The sequence below is a fragment of the Rhinopithecus bieti genome, unplaced genomic scaffold (assembly GCF_001698545.2).
Source record: "Rhinopithecus bieti isolate Rb0 unplaced genomic scaffold, ASM169854v2 scaffold_315, whole genome shotgun sequence".
Classification (NCBI taxonomy): domain Eukaryota; kingdom Metazoa; phylum Chordata; class Mammalia; order Primates; family Cercopithecidae; genus Rhinopithecus; species Rhinopithecus bieti.
The window spans coordinates 5,221,027-5,240,735 of NW_016803481.1; the positions used below are offsets into that span (position 1 = coordinate 5,221,027).

At 39.5% G+C, this 19,709-nt stretch overlaps 1 long non-coding RNA gene across 1 annotated transcript; it reads right to left on the reverse strand.

Annotated features, from left to right (window-relative positions):
- Nucleotides 1-2,069: 2,069 nt before the first annotated feature.
- Nucleotides 2,070-3,782, reverse strand: LOC108537255 (uncharacterized). Its single transcript, XR_001887738.1, has 2 exons — nucleotides 3,433-3,782; nucleotides 2,070-3,068 (listed from the first exon to the last, which is right to left on the reverse strand). It is a non-coding gene; the product is annotated as an uncharacterized LOC108537255 (long non-coding RNA).
- Nucleotides 3,783-19,709: the final 15,927 nt, after the last annotated feature.

Sequence of the window (19,709 nt, forward strand, 5' to 3'; positions counted from 1 at the left end):
TAAATGAGAATGAGAAATAGCTGGTTGTAGGAATGTTAAAAATCTGCCTCCCAGGTTCAAGCAATTCTCCTGCCTCAGCCTCCCGAGTAGCTGGGACTACAGGCGTGTGCCACTACTTCTGGCTAATTTTTGTATTTTTAGTAGAGATGGGGTTTCACCATGTTGGCCAGGCTGATCTTGAACTCCTGACCTTGTGATCCGCCCGCTTCAGCCTCCCAAAGTGCTGGGATTACAGGTGTGAGCTACCACACCTGGCTAAAAAAATAGTGGTTTTTTGTTGTTGTTGTTGTTGTTTTTTACAGCTTAGTATAACTCATACTTTTTCTCAAAGCACGATTGTCTGGTCCAGATGGCAGTTCCTACATTAAGGTGCTATTTAATATTTTTTGAATGACTGAGGTCAGCCTTGATGAGTGAAGACAGTATAATATGGTGGTAAACATATATGTTAGGCAATGAAGACAAGGGATTGAGATCTATCCATGACATAAGGAGCTTCTGCAGATGAAGAAAATGTATAGAATTCTGTAGCAACTAGAGTTTAGAAGGTCAAGTGTCTATGACACAAACATACAGAGAGGTTGATGGAATGAGAACTGTTAAGAAAAGATGCACATTCTTGTGATGCATAAGGAGAGACAATGATTTTCACGGCAAAATCATCATGAAAGATAAAATATAAGTTGAAGAAATGTAAGGCATCTGAGCAAGGAGCTACCCTGTTGCTGCAGGGGTTGGGGATGAGATAGTGAGAAATTCAGCTTTTAGTTTATTTTTAGAGATGATGTGCCCAATAAACCATGGGCTTAATTTTTCTGTGGCTTCAAGACAGTTTGTCTTAGGGAAGTGAAGGCAGGTGAATATCAGCCATAAAATAAATTAAGTGAATTAAATAAAGTTCCCAAGTGCTTCTAAATGTGGCAGCCAGACAGGAATATATTTAGCTAGGGCCACACTCTAAAACAGTTGTCTGGTCTGCCCACTGTGAACACCAGATCCTTACCTCAATTGTCAGCAGTCACCTTGATCTAAAATATAGTTATAACAATATTTAAAGTTTTTTTAAACTTAGAACTTTAGAAATATGACAAAAGATTTCACAGAATAAGTTAAATGAAGGGTGGTTCAGACTGGGAGAAGATGTTTGCGATGTTTAAAACTGACAAAGAATATAAAAATTCTAGACAAATCAGCAAAAAAGACACAGAAACTTCTTTAAAAATGGACAGTTCAGGAAGACCAGGAATTTCAAAGAAGAACAAATGTTAATTTGCTAACAAGTATAGAAAGATCTACTTCCTTTGTAATCAGTTTATAGCAAACTGAAATGGTAAAATACTATTCAGCATATATAAGTTAGGCAAAAATGGACAAATTGCACAATACAAAGAATGGATAAGGATGTAGGGAAACAGGCACCACTTCTGGTTGGACTGGATAAGCGTATCCATTAGTAGGAATTGGTACAGTCATTTCCAAGGTGCTTGGGGCAGAACTTACTGAAGGTAAGTTAACATTTACTTTAAGATCCAGAAATCTCACTTCTGGGTATTTGCTGCAGAGAACTCACAGGTTTCTATATGTGAATCCATGTAATACTGTTTATGTAGGTGGGTCAACCTAATCATCCATCACTAGTGATATGGTTTGACTCTGTGTCCCTAATGACACCTTAAATTGTACTAATCCCTGTGTCTCAAGGGAGGGACCTGGTGGGAGGCAATTGAATCGTGGGGAAGGGTTTTTTCCATGTTCTTCTCATGATAGTGAATAAGTCTCATGAGATCTGATGGTTTTATAAAGGGGAGTTCTCCTGCACATGCTCTCTCTGGCCTGCTGCCATGTAAGACATGACTTTGCTCTTCCTTCATTTTCTACCATGATGGTGAGGACTCCCCAGCCATGTGGAAATTCATTAAAGAGGAGAATGCATTCTGTGGAATACTATGCAGCAATACTATAATATATACATGTGTATACACATACATCTATCATGTAATAATGTATACAGCTACATAGAGAAATGTTAATAGCGTAGTACATAGTGAAAAAAGAAGACAAAAAAGAAATAGTAAAAAGCAGCAGAAGAAACAAGGCATAATAACCTTTATTCAAATTGAACACACATATACTTACAAAACTATTTTTACACTGATGCATATTTAAGAAGTATCAAATTCATTAGAGTGGGTGTCTATAGGAGAGGAGGAGGGTGATGAGAGCAGGGGTGGAGATGAAAGAGAAAAGTATAAAATGCAAGAAGACAAGGGCCTAGTGTAAACCAGTAGGTAAGTCAAGTGTCTACTCTGAGGTCCCTTATTCCTCAGTAAAAGGTGGCAGAAGCTGTTCATTGAAAATGAGGACTTTTGCACTATGAACAAGTTCCCACATTCCATTTATTCCATTGTCACTGTTAGCATGGGTCAATATTCAACAAGCAACATAAATGAATATATAACAAGCAGAATAACTTATCTTTAGGTTGCTAGTGAAGATGCTTCATCAGGTCTGACTCGGGCCCTATTGGATCACATTTCTCCACCTTTGTTGTCTATGTTCTGCTGATTTCTCCTCTGTGTTCTTGTGTTAGATCTCTTCTGAACTTAGGATGGTTGTAGAGAATACTGAATGTCTGGTCCAAAATTTCTCACAGTTCAATCGTGATACAGTGTCTGTATTCACTCAATTTCAAAAGAGGCTTTCTTCTTCCAATATGCTCTACAGAATGTCTGACACTAGTTAATTACCATATGATAGGAAAAGGATCTGTTTTCCTAGCACTTGGGGTTCCCAGTTAACAGTGAGCAGCTGAAGCTATAGGAAGGTTGAGCTCTACATTTTTCTAGGAAGAGTGGCATCTAGATGAGTTTGAATGAATAGCTCCCCATTCATGTCAACTTATTTTCTACTTCATTTTATTCCTTGTGATTATTTGAAAATACTGCTTCTGTCTATAACATTTTGAGATTTTACTATTTAACATATCACTTATTATCACTGAAGTTATTCCTGCATATTCCACCTCTTGTATACTGTAAAACATTCTTGTCTTCTAGGTCTTCAGCCACCTGCAGAGAAGGGGATTAGTTAGAAAGCCTAGGCTTTTTTGGATTTGATTTTTAGTTTACCAACACGACCTTTTGGCATAAGTAAGGGTAGGTAGGGTAGTTTGGTGCAAAGAACACTAATTTTGTGATCTTAGCTTAATGAAAATCTCCCAGAGTACAGTTTACTTATTAATAAAATTAGAAAATAACATGTGGAGGAATTCAGTGAGGTAATGTGAACCATAGCTATTACAAAGTAGGCTCTGGATAAATAATAGATAGTTCTGTTAGGGACCAAAACCATATATGATTTTCTATAATATTACTAAATCAGATCTATCTGTAGAGTGATACATTTCTTGAAAACACACAGAAAATACAATACCTGAGTCATTTTTTCTCACCCACTCTGCTGATGCATTTCTTTACGTGACTGTCTTTCTCAGCTCTGAGGAGGAGAAGGCCTATCATTACTGCAGGTGGTGATGATGTGTTGCTGCCTTAAGAAACAGCAGCACTTTTCACCCCCGCCCTCAACTTGTCAAGTACATCAAACTTTAATAACTTCACTTCCTGGGAGAAGTTTCTTAGTTGTGGTGAAGGGGTTCGCCTGCTAGTAATCTCTCTTATTTCTTCAGCTCCTAAGGTTGTTTTTCTTACTTGCAATGAGGATAGGTTGACACTTGCCCTCCAGGAATGACTTTCAAGACTGCCATAGGATTAACCCACCATGATCTGGAATGGACGGCAGCAAATATATCAATAATATAATGACTAACCAAAAACAACCACTGTTCTCTTAGTGAAGGGATGGATGGCAGGATTTCAATTTCGCTTATCAAGAGGCCATTCATCTTGATAACCTCAGCTAGTAGATAAAAGGTATAACTTGCAACATGAAAATAATTCTCCCATTTCCCTCCTGTTCTTGTATTCTTTTTTTTAGAGTTTATTTTCTTAAGAGGAGTTTTAGGTTCATAGCAACATTGAGCAGAAGGTGCAGAAAGTTCCTATATATCCCTTTTCCCACCCATACACAGGATCCCCCATTAACATCCTCCACCAGAGTTGTGCATTTGGTGAACCTTCCTTCACACATCATTGTCACCCAAAGTCCACAGTTTACATTGGATTTCATTTGTGATGTTGGACATTCTACCGGTTTGGACAAATGTATAAGTGTATCTCTCTACAATTATACTATCAAGCAAAGTAGTTAAATGCCTTAAAAAATCCTCTGCTCCACCTCCCTCTCCATTGACCCTTGATCTTCATCCCTCCCTTCCCACTGACCCTGATCTTTTTGCCATCTCCATAGCTTTGCCTTTTCCAGAATGTCATATAATTGGAATCATACAGTATGTAGTTTTTTCAGATTGACTTCTTTCACTTAGTAGTATGCATTTAACATTCCTTCATGCCATTGCATGGCTTGATAGCTAATCTCTTTTTAGCTCTGAATATTCTATTGTCTGGGTGTACCACATTTTATTATTCACATACTGAAGGACATTACAATTGCTTCCAAATTTTGGCAGTAATAAAAATGCTGCTATAAATGTGTGCAGGCTTTTGTGTGGACATAAGTTTTTAACTCCGTTGGGAAAATACCAAGGAGCACAATTTCTGGATCCTATGGTAAGAATATATTTGGTTTCTGTAAGAAAAGCTCCTGTCTTCCAAAGTAGCTGTACCATTTTGCATTCTCACAAGTAATGAATGAGAGTTCCTGTTGCTGTATATCTTTGTCAGCATCTGATGTTGTCAGTGTTCTGTATCTTGGCTGTCCTACTAGACAAATAGGTGCATAGTGGTATCTGATTGTTTTAATTCTCATTTGCCTAATAACATATGATGTGGAGCATATTTTCATATGTGCTATGGTCTAAATGCTTGTGGCTCCCCAGGATTCAAATGCTGAAACCTAATCATCAATTTGGTAAGATTAGGAGCTTGGGTCTTTGGGAAGGTGATTAGGTCATGAGAGTGGAGTCCTCATGAATGAAATTAGTACCCTTATAAAATAGGCCCCACGGAGCTTGTTTGCCCCTTCTACCATGTGAAGACACAGCAAGAAGGCACCGTCTATGAACCAGAAAGTGGCCCTAAGCAGGTATTTGATCTGCCAGCATCTTAATCTTGGATGTCCTAGCCTCCAGAATTGTAAGAAAAAACTTCTGTTGTTTATAAGCCACGCAGCTCAAGATACTTTGTTGTAGCAACACAAATAGACTGAGACAATATGCTTATGTGCTATTTGTATGTTTTTTTGTTGAGGTGTCTTGTATTTTAAAAATATCTCATTCTGCCTTTTTTCTTATTAAATTTGAAATCTTTGTTATATACAAGGAATACAGAATGCCACATAGAAGTTCATAATTCATCTTAGTGGCCTGCCTAGAGCCATGTCTTTGGGGACAAGCCCCTCTCCTAATTTGGTTGACCTCCTTCTCCAAGTGGACACTCACCAGCCTCCCACAGCCTTATCCCTAGTACAGATCCCACATTAATAATATAAAACACCTCTGAAATAGGAAACAAGGATTTACAGGTAAAGGTATGTTATTTCTTCACAGCCACACAGTATGATGTTGATGGCCTGCTTCCTTGTTCAGGTGGTTGTTAACTCCAGTTTGCATCCCCTCAGCACATGGGTCAGGAAATTGTGCAGTGTTAGGGATGGGGGACAGCTGGTAAGAAGCATAGTTCACAGTGAATTAACCCGTATTGAGACCAAGGCAATATTATAGAAAATCCAGAGAGGAGAAAACCCACATGCAGACAATTTGCACACCAACTCTTTAGGAAATTCATAGATTGTTGTTCTGAGGCAGGGTTCTTAGAATTTATAAGTTCCTTAAGAAACCCATCCCCCAGCTTCCTGAGAAGAGACTTTGGGTTTTATCCAGCTTCTGAAACTTGCTGACCATGGACAAATACAGGAATTTATGCAAGTTGGTAGTCTGAACTTTTTAATGTACAGATCGTAGTCATTAAGTGCTGTTAGAAGAAGATGAATACGCAAATTTAGAGAGAAACTTGCATCTTACTACCAGCTTAATTAATATGGGGAAACTGCAGCAGTAAAAAAATGATTTCTTCCTCAATTTGCTAATGTGTATTGTTGCTTCCTCCTCTCTAAGCTCAGGGACTTGGGCTTTAAGGGTAAGCAGATGATACTGAGCAGGCAGTGAGGTGGGTGTCACTGTCGCATGGGGGTTATGCCACTGTGCATTCAGGGGGTCCAGGTTGTCCCTCCCTCCTGGATATCTGCCTCTGTTTCTCCCCTTTTATGGTTCATGGGCCTGACATTCCTCTTTTGTGTGCTTCTCAATGTGATTCTATTTCAAGGTTTCTGGATTTACTTTCCTTCTTCCTTTTTTTTTTTTTTTTTTTTTTTTTAAATTTCCATAGGTTATTAGAAAACAGGTGGTGTTTAGTTACATGAGTAAGTGCTTTAATAGTGATTTGTGAGATTTTGGTGCACCCATCACCTGAGCAGTATACACTACACCCAATTTGTAGCCTTTTATCCCTCACCCCCTGCCACCCTTTCCAAGTCCCTAAAGTTCATTGTATCATTCTTAAGCCTTTGCATCCTCATAGTTTGGCTTCCACTTATGAGTGAAGCAAACATAGGGTGTTTGGTTTTCTATTCCCGAATTACTTAACTTAGAATACTGGTCTCCAATTCCATCCAGGTTGCCGTGAATACCATTATTTAATTCCTTTTTATGGCTGAATCGTATTTCATGGTATATATACCACAATTTCTGTATCCACTAATTGATTGATGGGCATTTGAGCTGCTTCCATGTTTTTGCAATTGCGAATTGTGCTGCTATACACAGTGCGTGCAAGTATCTTTTTCGTATAATGACTTCTTTTTCTCTGGGTAGATACCTGGTAGTGGAATTGCTGGATAACATGGTGGTTCTACTTTTAGTTCTTTAAGAAATCTCCAGACCGTTTTCCATAGTGGTTGTACTAGTTTACATTCCCACCTGCAGTGTAAAAGTGTTCCCTTTTTACCACTTCCCTACCAACGTCTATTATTTTTTTATTTTTTGATTATGGCCATTCTTGCGGGAGTAAGGTGGTATCACATTGTGATTTTGATTTGCATTTCTCTGATCATTAGTGATGTTGAGCATTTTTTCATATGTTTGTTGGCCATTTGTATATCTTCTTTTGAGAATTGTCTATTCTCGATTGTCTATTCAATCCATTTTTCGATGGGATTGTTTTTTACTTGCTAATTTGAGTTCCCTGTAGATTCCAGATATTGTTTTTTATCAGATATATAAACCGTGAAGATTTTCTTCCATTCTATGGGTTGTCTGTTTACTCTGCCGGTTGTTTCTTTTGCTGTGCAGAAACTTTTTAGTTTAAGTCCTTTATTAATGCTTTTGTTGTGTTTGCTTTTGGGTTCTTGGTCATGAAGTCTTTGCCTAAGCTAATATCTAGAAGCATTTTTCTGATGTTACTTTCTAGGATTTTTATGGTTTCAGGTCTTTGATTTAAGCCCTTGATCCATCTTGAGTTGATTTTTGAATAAGGTGAGAGATTAGGATCCAGTTTTATTATTCTACCTGTAGCTTGCCCATTATCCCAGCACCATTTGTTGAATAGAGTGTCCTTTCCCCACTTTGATTTGCTTACTTTGTCAAAGATTGGTTAACTGTTTAAGTATTTGGCTTTATTTCTGGGTTCTCCATTCTGTTCCATTGGTCTATGTGCCTATTTTTATACCAGTACTGTACTGTTTTGGTGACTATGGCTTTATAGTATAGTTTGAAGTCAGGTAATGTGATGCATTCCGATTTGTTCTTTTTGCTTAGTCTTGCTTTGACTATGTAGGCTCTTTTTTGGTTCCATTCGAATTTTAGGATTGTCTTTTCTAGTTTTGTGAAGAATGATGGTGGTATTTTGATGGGAATTGCATTGAATTTGTAGAGCTTTTGGCAGTATGGCCATTTTCACAATATTGATTCCACTCATCCGTGAACATGGGACGTGTTTCCATTTGTTGGTGTCATCCATGGTTTCTTTCAGCAGTGTTTTGTAGTTTTCCTTGTAGATGTCTTTCACCTCCTTGGTTAGGTATATTCCTAAATATTCAATTGTTTTGCTGCTATTGTAAAAAGGGGTTGAGTTCTTGATTTGATTCTCAGCTTGGTCACTGTTGGTATACAGCAGAACTACTGATATGTGTACACTAATTTTGTATCCTGGAACTTTGATGAATTCATTTATCAATTCTAGGAGCTTTTTGGAGGAGTCTTTAGGGTTTTCTAGGTATACAATGATATCATCAGCAAACAGCAACATGCTGACTTCCTGTTATTTTGTGAGTCCTGTGTCTCTCTGCTCCCTCTGTGTCCACCCTGGTGCTGTGACAGTCAGCTCCAGATCCTAGCCTGATGAGATGTTCAAGGGACTTTGAGGTTCCTCCTAGATAATGAGATGTCAGCACATGACTGCCACTGAAAACTTGCACATGATTTGCAGATGAGAGCATGCTCCAGTAGGACTGGCCTTGAGCCAGTTGTAAGTAGAGGATGGCCACCTCTGTGCTTAATGGTGCTCTCTTTTGGCCTCTTGCAATCCTAAGCTTTCTCACTGTGATTCCCCATTACACTTCTGGACCTTTCCTAATTCCTCTTCCTCACCTGAATTGTTTCCTATTTGTTCAGGATCCTGTTAAGTGATCGAACTGAAGTCCACATCTTACCCATTCCTCATGGCTAAGCTTAGGATTCAATACTTCAATGGAATCTTGTCTGAACACCACAGAGCTCAGTGATTTTATCTTTCTTTGGCTGTAGAGTCCTTAGTCAATGCAATTTATTTGGTCCCTGATGGTACTTCACAAGTATATTTGTCATCTGTACTCTGTGCCAGGCACTGTTGAAAGCCCTAAGAACACACAGGTAGATAAAATTGGATAAACTTGCAAGCTGGTCAGGAGAGGCAGCCAATAAAACAGAAGAAAGATAATGTCACATCATAATATATGCTATTGCAAATAAAACTAAGGCTGGGACAGAGTGCAGAGGAATTCCCTTAGAATGATAGATCTCAGAAGAGGTGACTGTTGAGCTGAGATCTGAAAGACAAAAAGGATCCAGCTGTGGAAAGACTTTGGGGTGGATGAAACAACCACAAAGATCCTGTGGTTGGAATGAGCCTGTTGTAGCCAAGGATAGGAGAGAATCCTGTGTGGCTGTTCTTGGAGCTCAGCAAGGGTAGGCATGGAGACATGCAGTGAGGCTAGAGGGTTGAACAGGAACTAGACTATGCAGCACCTTGTATACCCGGGTAATACTCTGGAGGCTTAAAGCAGAGAATAATTGACCTAATTTGTAGTTTTAGACCAGCCTGTTGGCTGTGTAAAGACTGGACTGTCTAGGGACAAGAGTGGAAGTGGGAGCACCAGCTCTGAGGCAACTGTAGCACATCGTCCAAGCAAATGATGCACGTAACTTGGATGGAGAGAAAGGGATGAACTCCAGCAATATTTTAGAGACAGAAATGAGACAATTTGATGACAGGTTAGATGTGGAGGATAAGGGAAGATGCCATCAGGTATGATTCTGTGGTGCAGAGCTTGAGGATATGGGTGAACTGAGGAGAGTCAGGAGTTCTACTTGGCCACTGTGGTAGACATTTGTCATTCTTCTTAGCCACTGGGCACAACTGAGCATCCTTCCTATGTATGAGGATTTCTCCTACTTTAGGAATCCATGTTTCTCTAAGATATAAGTCAGAATCCTGCTTTACCAGTAACCCCCAGGGCTGGGTTGCAGCTTGTGACCCTGGCTCAATCAGACACACATGTGAAACTCCAAGTTGGCATCCATTCTGGCCATGGAGTCAGCAGCCTCATCAGTTTTCAGAGGCAGCAAATGCAGAGATTCTAGGCATAGCATCTGAGTCCAGTGTCTGTACCCAGCAATGGTGGTACTAGTATCTCCCTCCAGCAGTTCCACGTTGTGATATGGGGATTGTCCCTGGCTGTTGGCCCTTAAGTCTGAGTCTCTTGTCCTCCTAGGAATCTTGCCAGCTATCTAATACCTTACAAATACCATATATGCAAAAATGATCAGATTAGGACTTTGCTTGTTTTCAACAAGAACCTCAAATAGTTCTGCCATGTTGAGTCTGAGAAAAGTATTAGACATATAAGGAGAGACATAACCTGGCAATGGAAATAACGAATCTGTTGTTTAGTGGACAGGTCATAGGTGGAGTTATATATCTGAGAGACACTAGCATAGAGTGGTATTTTAAGTCATACTGAGAGCACTGAAGGGGAGATTTCTCAGAGAAGTGGACCCACCCTGGGGCGCTGCTACACAAGGAGCTCCAACAGGAAAGCTAAAGCCAATGACAACTGTGAGAAAGTTATGGTGAGACAGAAGGGCTGTCTGTAGGGTGAGTTCTCAGGAAAGCCAAGTGAAATTATTTCAGGAAGGAGTAAATGGAGTTGTGTCAAATTCAACCAAGAAGCACTGACTGATATTGCTGATTAGATTTTTAGGCATAGCATTAACAATTTCTTAGGTAATAAGTTAGAATATAGGTTTGGTGTTAGTCATACCTAGGTATGAGTTACAGCTTTATAATTTACAAACCATGCAATTTTGATCAGTCCCTACGCGACTGAGTGTTTGCATTTAAAAATGAAATAACACCCTCCACAAAAATGAATGATCTTAAAATCATAGGTTGAATTATATACACCCCCCCAAAAGATGTTTTAATGTCCTAACCTCCAGTACTTGCAAATGCGACCTTATCTGAAAATAGGTCTTTGCAGATTTAATTGAGTTAAAATGAGGTCATTAGGGTAGGCCCTAATTCAATTTTGACTGACGTCCTTATCAGAAGAGGGTAATTTGGACATAGACACACAAGGAGAACGCCATGTGAAGATACAGAGATGCACAGACACAGAGAGAAGATGACTATGTGAAGATGGGGGCAAAGATAAGAGTGATGGAGCCAGAAGCCAAGGAATGCCTGGGGCCACCAGAAGCTGGGAGAGGCAAGGAAGGGTCCTCTCCTCAAAGCTTCAGAGGGCGCGTGGGCCTGCCAACACCTTGAGTAATTTGGACTTCTAGGCTTCAGAAGTGTGAGAGAATAAATTACTCTTGTTTTCAGCCACCCAATTTGTAGTACTTTTCTTAGGCAGCCTGAGGAAACTAATACAGATTTTGGTACAGGAAGTGTGGTGGTGTTATAACAAAACCCCAAAAACGTGAAAGTGGTTTTGGTACTGGGTAATGGTGACAGATTGGAATAATTTTGAAATAGTTCATAGTAGAAACCTAGATTGCCTTGAAGAATTGATGGTAGATATATAGACATTAAAAGCAATTTTTTTGTGTGGGCTCAAAATGAAGAGAGGAAAGTTGTTGCCTAAGAGAATATATGTATTGTCATGAACAGAACATTGCTAGAAATAGAAATACTAAAGGACTTTCCGATGAGGTCTCAGGTGGAAATAAGGAACGTTATTGAACACTGGAGGAAACGTTATAAATTGGTGGAAAACTTGCCTGAATTATGTTCTGTCACTGGGTGGAAAGTAGAACTTGCAAGTAATGAACTTGGATATTGAGCTGAGGAGATTTCCATGCAATAGGACATTCATATCCTGTTAGTTCTGTTCTCAAAGAGCCCTGATTTGCAAAGCATTAAATGAGATTAAATGAAACAATGCATGTAAGACACAGCACGGTTTCTGCACAGACTAAGAGCTCAACAAATAATAAAGTGAAGGTTAAGGGTGTGGCCTCCAACTTTCGAGAAAGGCCGTGGACAAACTGAACTGCAACTTGCACTCTCAGAAACAAAACAAACCAAAAATGCAAAACAAAACCAACCAAAAATGCAGAACAAAACAAACCAAAATGCAAAACAAAACAAAATTGCTGTAACATCTATTAATCATTCTTGTCAAGATCACAGAAATTTTCTTCCTATTGGTCAGTGGTGGAAAATATAAATCTGAAATGTGATTAGAAACTTAGCAGCTCTGAGATATTTTACCTTATTTTATGTTTCTGAGGCAATATCAAAGCCCTTAGGATAAAAAACCTATTTAGACAATTAGGCTCCTGGTTTTTTTTCTCCTGCAAATAATTTTGTTATTTAAAGCCATACTGGAGTAAATTAGTCTTTTCTAAGTATTTTATAGCTTATAATATTGATAAAATCTGGGTAGTAAGGTACATTTCCCAGGATATCTGCTATCATGAATGTATTTAGTGTTCCCTGAAGTTCTAGCCAATTCAGTAACCCAAGTAACATAAATGAGAACTTTAAAATTTTCAGGGGAAGAGATAAAAATATTACTTGCAGATAATATAATTATCCTTTTAGATCTAGTATAATCCCATTAAAATGCCAAGGGAAATTTACAAAGATTTGAGAAAACCTAATATGTAGTTCTCAAGGTCATCTCATAGACTAAACAGATGAGAAAATGGAAGTAATATGTGTGTGTGTAGAGTGTGCCTTATCAGATATTAAAATGTATTATGAGAACATAGTACATTAAAATAATGTGATACATTAAAGTAACATAATGTGATAATGATAGGGAGATACAGCTTTAACAAAATAAAGCCAAGAAATAGATCTTAGTGCATATCACATTAAGTATATCATAAAGGTAGAATTACAAATCAGTAGAGAAAGGAATGTTCCGTTCATTCCAATTAACATTTTTAAGCAACTTTCTTGTGTCTGACACTGGAAGATACAACTAAGAATATAAGTCCTATGATCTCAAAAAGTTTAGTCTTTATGGGAGACAGATAAATAAAAGATAAACTTAGAAAATGTAAATCACCTGAGCTATGGCATCATTACAGGGAAGACACAAACTTGATGCAGCCATAAGAGTTAAGTTCAGTTTCTTTGTGGAAGTGATGTCTGAGTTGGATTCTGAAGGGCAAGTAGGAGGTAAGCAGGGGAAAAGATCCTGAAGGGCGTTTTGAAATAAGCTAGCAGAAGGTGTGAAGGACTGAGGTCCGGGGAGGGCACAGCACATTTGTGGAGCCAGAAGTGCTCAATCTGGTCCTTGTCAGTTGGGGAAGGTTGTGAATGCAGGCTGGGAGACACAGGCAACACCAAAATTAAGGAGATCTTAACTTTTGGTTGCTAAAGAGATCTTAAAGAAGACCCAGACACCTATTTGACATAGTAAAAACCACTGGAAAATGTGAAGATGACTTCTAGGATTCCGACTTGGGCCACTGGAGAATGGTGAGAAGTATGTTTGCAGAGCCAGTAAGAGGTGATGAATTAACTTGGGTACATGTTAAACATGTAACGAATATTTGTGTCTTTTATGAAATAAGCATCGCTGGCTAACTAGTTGAATTTATTGAAGGCTTATAACAAATACAAAAATGGAATCCTCATGGATTAGAAACAAAACTTAAAAAACCCTAGAAAATATGCAACATGCATTAGTAATATTTCTCAGTTTTGGATGATAACCTATTAAGTTACCTTTGTATTTTCCTTTATATATTTGCCAATTTTTCTAGAGAACATGTAGCACTTACACCTTTAGGGAAAACCTAAGACATGAAAAACCTTGCTTGCAATTTCCTATTAATAACAACACACTGAAATCTGAAGGATGGTATCTGAATATAGTGACATGCTCTTAAGTGTCTGCAAATATAATAGAGGATAGGCTTAATATTGGGAACTAGAAGTCTGGATTTTTAGGAGACAGATTCACTTATGGATTCTCTAAATCCATATTGTGTGGATACTCTCAAGACACTGGTGATGTGACAGAGCCAAACTTCCAAAGCCCCTGCTCTGTGGGGCTTACGTACAATATCAGAGGCACATTCTAGCAGCAGAATGGGACTTGGGTTGCACTGCTGGGCAAGCAGAAATCTCAGAGCTGGTAGGGAACTCAGAAGTCTGTTTTACAGATGAGGAAACAGACTCCGGTTGAGGGACTTCTTCCCCACGTCATTAATTGTCACAAGGGCAGGACCGGAATTCAGGTTTCCTATTTTCTGAAATTCATAGAATAAGGTTTGTGTGTCACAGAAGGGCCCCTGTAGTCCCGGCTTCGAAGTAAAAGGTCATACAAGAATGTATCCTGGCTGGGCGTGGTGGTTCACACTTGTAATCCCAGCACTTGGGAGGCTGAAGTGGGGGCGGAAGTGGGAACCACTTGAGCCCAGATGTTCAAGACCATCCTGGGCAACATATTTGAGACCTTGTTTCTGTTAAAAAAAAAAAATACAAAACTTAGCCCGGCATGGTGGTGCACCTGCAGACCCAGCTATACTTGGGAGACTGAGGTGAGAGGATGGCTTGAGCCCGGGAGCTTCAGGCTGCGGTGAGCTATAACTGCACCTGTACACTCCAGCATGGGCAACAGTGAGAACCTGTACTTTTTTGTTTTAAAAAATATATTCTTGCTATTAGAAGATGCTGTTCATTTTCATTCATTCAGCAAATACTCACCAAGATTCTTCTATGTACAAGGCCCCATGTTGAGAATACAACTGTAATTAAGACAGACTGTTCCTATTCTTTTGGAGTTTACATTTGGTCAGGGGAGAGATAATAAAAAAACTAATTGCAAGGTCTTCTCGTTTTTTTAGGTAGGAATGTTCTAAATGTTCTATAAAGTCACCCGGAACACTAAATTAGCAAACACAGAGCCATTGCTCTTAGGAGAAACAGGTTACTGTGAGCCTCTGCTCACAACATTTTTGTCAACTAATCCATCTATAACCTTGTTTTATGTGTGTTTCTGTTTAAAGACACCTTATTTAATGTAGTTGATTCATTAACATGAACTCAGGGCTAACAGCACATCACTCATGCCTGAACAAAATTTGCCTAACACATTTTCTCTGTAAGGCACATCTCAGCCTTTTTGCACTTAGAAACACTAGACTGCACTTTAATGCTTGGGGATCATTTTTTTTAACAGTGAAATCACCAAAAAAGGCACAAAATGTGAAAATGTGGCAGTAAATAGATCACAAAAAGAATACTTACAGTATGAGAGTAGAAACAATAAGGCAGAATGCCACCACGTTGGACCTCAGCTGGTCCGACATGTGCACCAGACAACTCAAAATTTTTGCCACTCTCTGCATGTCTATGAATGACCATGAAAGCACCATAAATACTGATTTAGAGGTTACAACTAAATTTTAGTGAGTTGGCAAATTTGCAGACATGAAATCCTTAAATTAAGGCACCAACCTGCATCAGACATTGACTGTATGTTATTGTTTCTATGCCATTGCAATCGTACTGACAATTACAATGATGCAATATCCTTTCACAGGGAGTCTGGAGGTCAGAGAAGGTTTTCTGAGACAGACATTAAAGCTGAAATCTTAAGGGCAAGTTGGTGTTAGCTGGGTTGACTGGGGAAGAGGACGGTCTATTTCAGGCAGAGCAAACAGCATGTGCAAAGGTCTGAGATGGGAACGAGCATTGCATATTTCTAGGGCCTGAATGAAGTCCCTTGTAGCTGAACTGCCCAGACTCATGGGGAGGGAGGGACCAGATTATGCAGGAACTTGTGACTCTGGTAAAGGATTAAAAAGGAAATTGAGAGAGGGTCTTACTCCATCACCCAGGCTAGAGTATAGTGGCCCAATCATGGCTCCCTGCAGCTTCTACTTCCCCAGCTCAGTTGATCCTCGCATTTTGGCCTCCCAAGTAGCTGGGACTGCAGGCATGTGTCACCATGCCCACCTAATTTTTGTATTTTTTGTAGAGATGGGATTTCATAATGTTGCTCAGGCTGGTCTTGAACTCCTAGGCTCAAGTGATACACCTGCCTTGGCCTCCCAAAGGCTAGGACAGTAAAGGATTTTGATGTTTATTCTAAGAGTGATGGGAAGCCAGGCTAAGAGATGGTGTATTTATTTGTATTTTAAAAGGGTCATTCCTTCTGGTTGAGCGTAAAGAAAGGTCTAGATGGGGCTGAGAGGATGTGGGGAGAGCAGTTGAAAGCTTATTTCAATCACTGAGCAGAGACAGTACTAAGGTTAGGCTGAAGGTAGGGTATGAGGGAAAAGTGGCGTTAGGATCAGAGTTGGGTTTCTGGTGTGTGCAACTGCATAGATGAGGGTGCTGTTTCCAGAGGTCAGGAACACTTGGAAGAAAGTGAGTTTTGAGGGAATGAACTCAATTTTGTTTTGTAGTTAAAGTGTCTGTGAGATACTGTGGTAGGTGAAGAAACGTGCCACTGAGTTTCCTCTTCAAGGAAGGACTTGCTCTCCAGCCCAGGGGAAGGCAGGTTGCAGATAGTCATCAGCAGTCAGCAACTTTAGGGTCTGCCTGAGAGGCAGAGCTGCCTCCCTAGAGGGCGTGCTCCTCTTGGAGCAGCTCACATCTGGTGAATGAGGAAGGTGGGACACTCTGTGGGCAATATTGGCTCCAGAGCTCCCTGTTTAGGGTTCAAGGGGAAACTGAAGGATGTTCAACTTCTTCCTTGGACAGGTTCATAAAGGAAACATCTTATTATTCACACTCCAGGTCAGTGTGTGCTCTGCAGGCTCTGGCCTGCATCAGATAGCCAAGTGGAGACCTCAAGTCGGACACATGGGTGTGATCTAAAGATGCATGTTCACAAATGGTCAATATGCAGGTGGTGAATGAAGATATGAGAGTGGCTGATTTTGTGTAGAAGAAAGAATGAAAAGGAGCAACCCAGAAATGAATCTTGGGAAACTCCAACCTTTGAATGTGAAACAGGAAAGGATAAACTAAGACTGTTCAGAAAGATGGGAGGATACCCAGGAGGAGACCCTACCATGAAAGACAAGAGAAGCAAATAGTTAGAACTCCAGAGAGCGCTGCTGAGAGGCTAGGGAGGCCCAGGTCAAAAGCATACCTTGCAGAAGTCCTTGGCAACTTAGCTCAGTGGTTGGGTGGGCTGTTGAGGGGAGATGCAAGGTTTCAGTGGGTTGTGGAATGAGTGAGAAATTAAGAAATAGAGACAGTGAGTGTAGACAATTCCTTTTAGAAATGTGACTGAGAAAAGGACAGAAGACATAGGGTAAGCCTAGAGATTTTTTAAAAATTTGACATATTTGTTTTTTTAATTTAAATTTAATTATTTTTATTTTTAATTCTTGTCGGTACATAGTAGGTGTATATATTTACCGGGTACATGCGATGTTTTAATACAGGCATGCAATGTGTAATAATCACATCATGGAGAATGGGGTATCAATTCCCTTAAGCATTTACCCTTGTGTTATAAACAATCCAATTACATTCTTTTAGTTATTAAAACATGTACAGGTAAGGCATTATTGACTATAGTCATCTTGTGTTATCAAATAGTAGGTCTTATTCATTCTAATTTTTTTGTATGAATTAAGTATGTTTGAATGACCATGGGGGAACCAAGCAAAGATGATGAGTTAGAAGACACAGAAGAGAGAAGAGATTATTGATAGATGATTCTTGAGGAAGTGAGCTACAGAACACAGAGATTGGACAAAAACTAGGAAGAAGGGAAGTGGCTTTCACAGGAATTGAGGAAAGGAGAGAAGATACAGATAGGTTGTAGGTTTGAAAGCAGGTGCTGGAAAGTTGAGAGCTTCTCTTTGGCAGCTTCAAATTTCTCTGTGGGGTTGGAAGTGAGGTCATCTTTGGTGAGAGAGCTTTCTAGGGTGGTGGTGAGGCAGGGAACCTAAGCCCAATTCACGTTGACTTCCTAGAACTAAATCAAAAGGAAAACCCCAACTTTCCATGCCCAAATAACAAAAGGACCATAGGCTACACCCTTTGCAACACCCCCATCCCCCTTTCTCTGCGTGGTAGATGAAAAATTGAAAGTACCTCTGATTGGTTCCCTCCTGTGACCAATCAGACTGGTCACAGGCCAAGTCTTCATTTGCATAGGAGTGTAACTTTGTATTAATAACTTCACTTCAGCCTCTAATTGGTCCCCTCCCACAACCAACCAGTATGGTCGTGGGCCACTACATCATTTACATAGGGTGTACACCAAGTAACCAATGGGAAACGTCCAGAGAATATTTCAACCCTGGAAAATTCTGTAATGGGGCTCTGGAGCTGCTTATTTGAGCCCACTCCCACCCTGTGGAGTGTACTTTTGTTTCAATAAATCTGTGCTTTTCTTTCATTCCTTTGTGTTTGTGTTTCACCCAATTTGTTGTTCAAAACCTCAAGAACCTGGACACCCTCCACCGGTAACAGAGGTTTGGATGAAGAGAATGGAAAAGGTTTAATACAGTCACCAAGGAGCATGGGAAAATTAGTTGACTAAAGAAATTCAGTAGTAGGAATATAGAACTATGTTGTGAACTCGGCTGAATTCTGAATGTAGACCTGTTAGCCCACTGAAGTGTCTTGGGCATTTTGCATGTTAAGGGCACATGATCTAAAATACTACCATTTCCCCACACCATTGGTGTCTTACAGGAACACAGAAAACTGACAAGAAAATGCTGTGCCACAGAAGAAGTCAATATTCTAAACACATAAAACTATGAATTCAAGTTTCATCCTATGATTTCCCTACTTCTTAGTCTTCAGATACTTCTGTGATAAGTTCTTAATATAAATATGTTATTTGTCAAGTAATTTGCAGTATATAAAAATGTTGACATTAACTTTCTCATTTAATTCTCTAACATCCTTCTAAGGTGGATCATATTATTTGCCACTTGAAGAAAACAAGTGTTTGCAAAGTTATGGGAATGATCCAAGGTCAAACTATTGGTAAAAGTCAAGACAAGGACTTGCGCTCTGGTCTTCTCCATTCAGAGTCTATGATCCTTCACTGGGTCACGTTCCTGGATCTCAGAAATGTACTAGATTTGGGCTCATTTTTGCTGATGAGTTTAATTAGCCAAGGATAAATAATTTCTTTTCTGGTTTGTTTCATTTAATATTTCCCCCTGAGTTTGAGTTTGTGATCCATTATGATAAATTCTTTTTCCTTTGTATTCTTAGCAATGGCAGGCTTGGAATAATAAAGGAAGCAATTGACTTAAAATAGTAAATAAGCCCCCTTTCCATGAAGTTGTTCTTGTCTGTGCTTTGCCTGAGTTATGGCTACGTTAATGTGGTAACTGGCAGCACTTCAACAGCTGTAATATCTCTTCAATTACAGCTGCCTGAAAATTACTTACAGTTTCAAATGCTTGATGCATCGAGATAGGGCTGTGGGGAGGACAGATCAGTCATGTGAAGCTTGTCTTTGCAGGGAAGAGACATTTCCTTAACTTCCTTGTGCCGCTGAAGCTTCGAGAACAGTTGAGGTTACTCGAAGGGCAACAAAGAAAGATAAATAGAAGGTCTTAAAACTGATAACCTGGAGCAAATTATGTATTTTTAAAATAGATTTTTAAGTTATTAAGTTGAAAATGACAATTACAAAACACAATAATTCATTCTTTTTTGAACACACAATTATTGAGCATTTGTTATAGGCCAGCTACCATGCTTGACATTGGAAGTGAAAAGGGAAATAAGGCACCTTCCTCATTATCAAGGATATGGGGTCTTCTAGTGGGCAAGATGGACCTATATGCAGATAATCAAAACATTAGTGCACAGATAAGACTTAGCTGCCAGTAAGTACCTGTTCCATCATATCCCTCTATATGC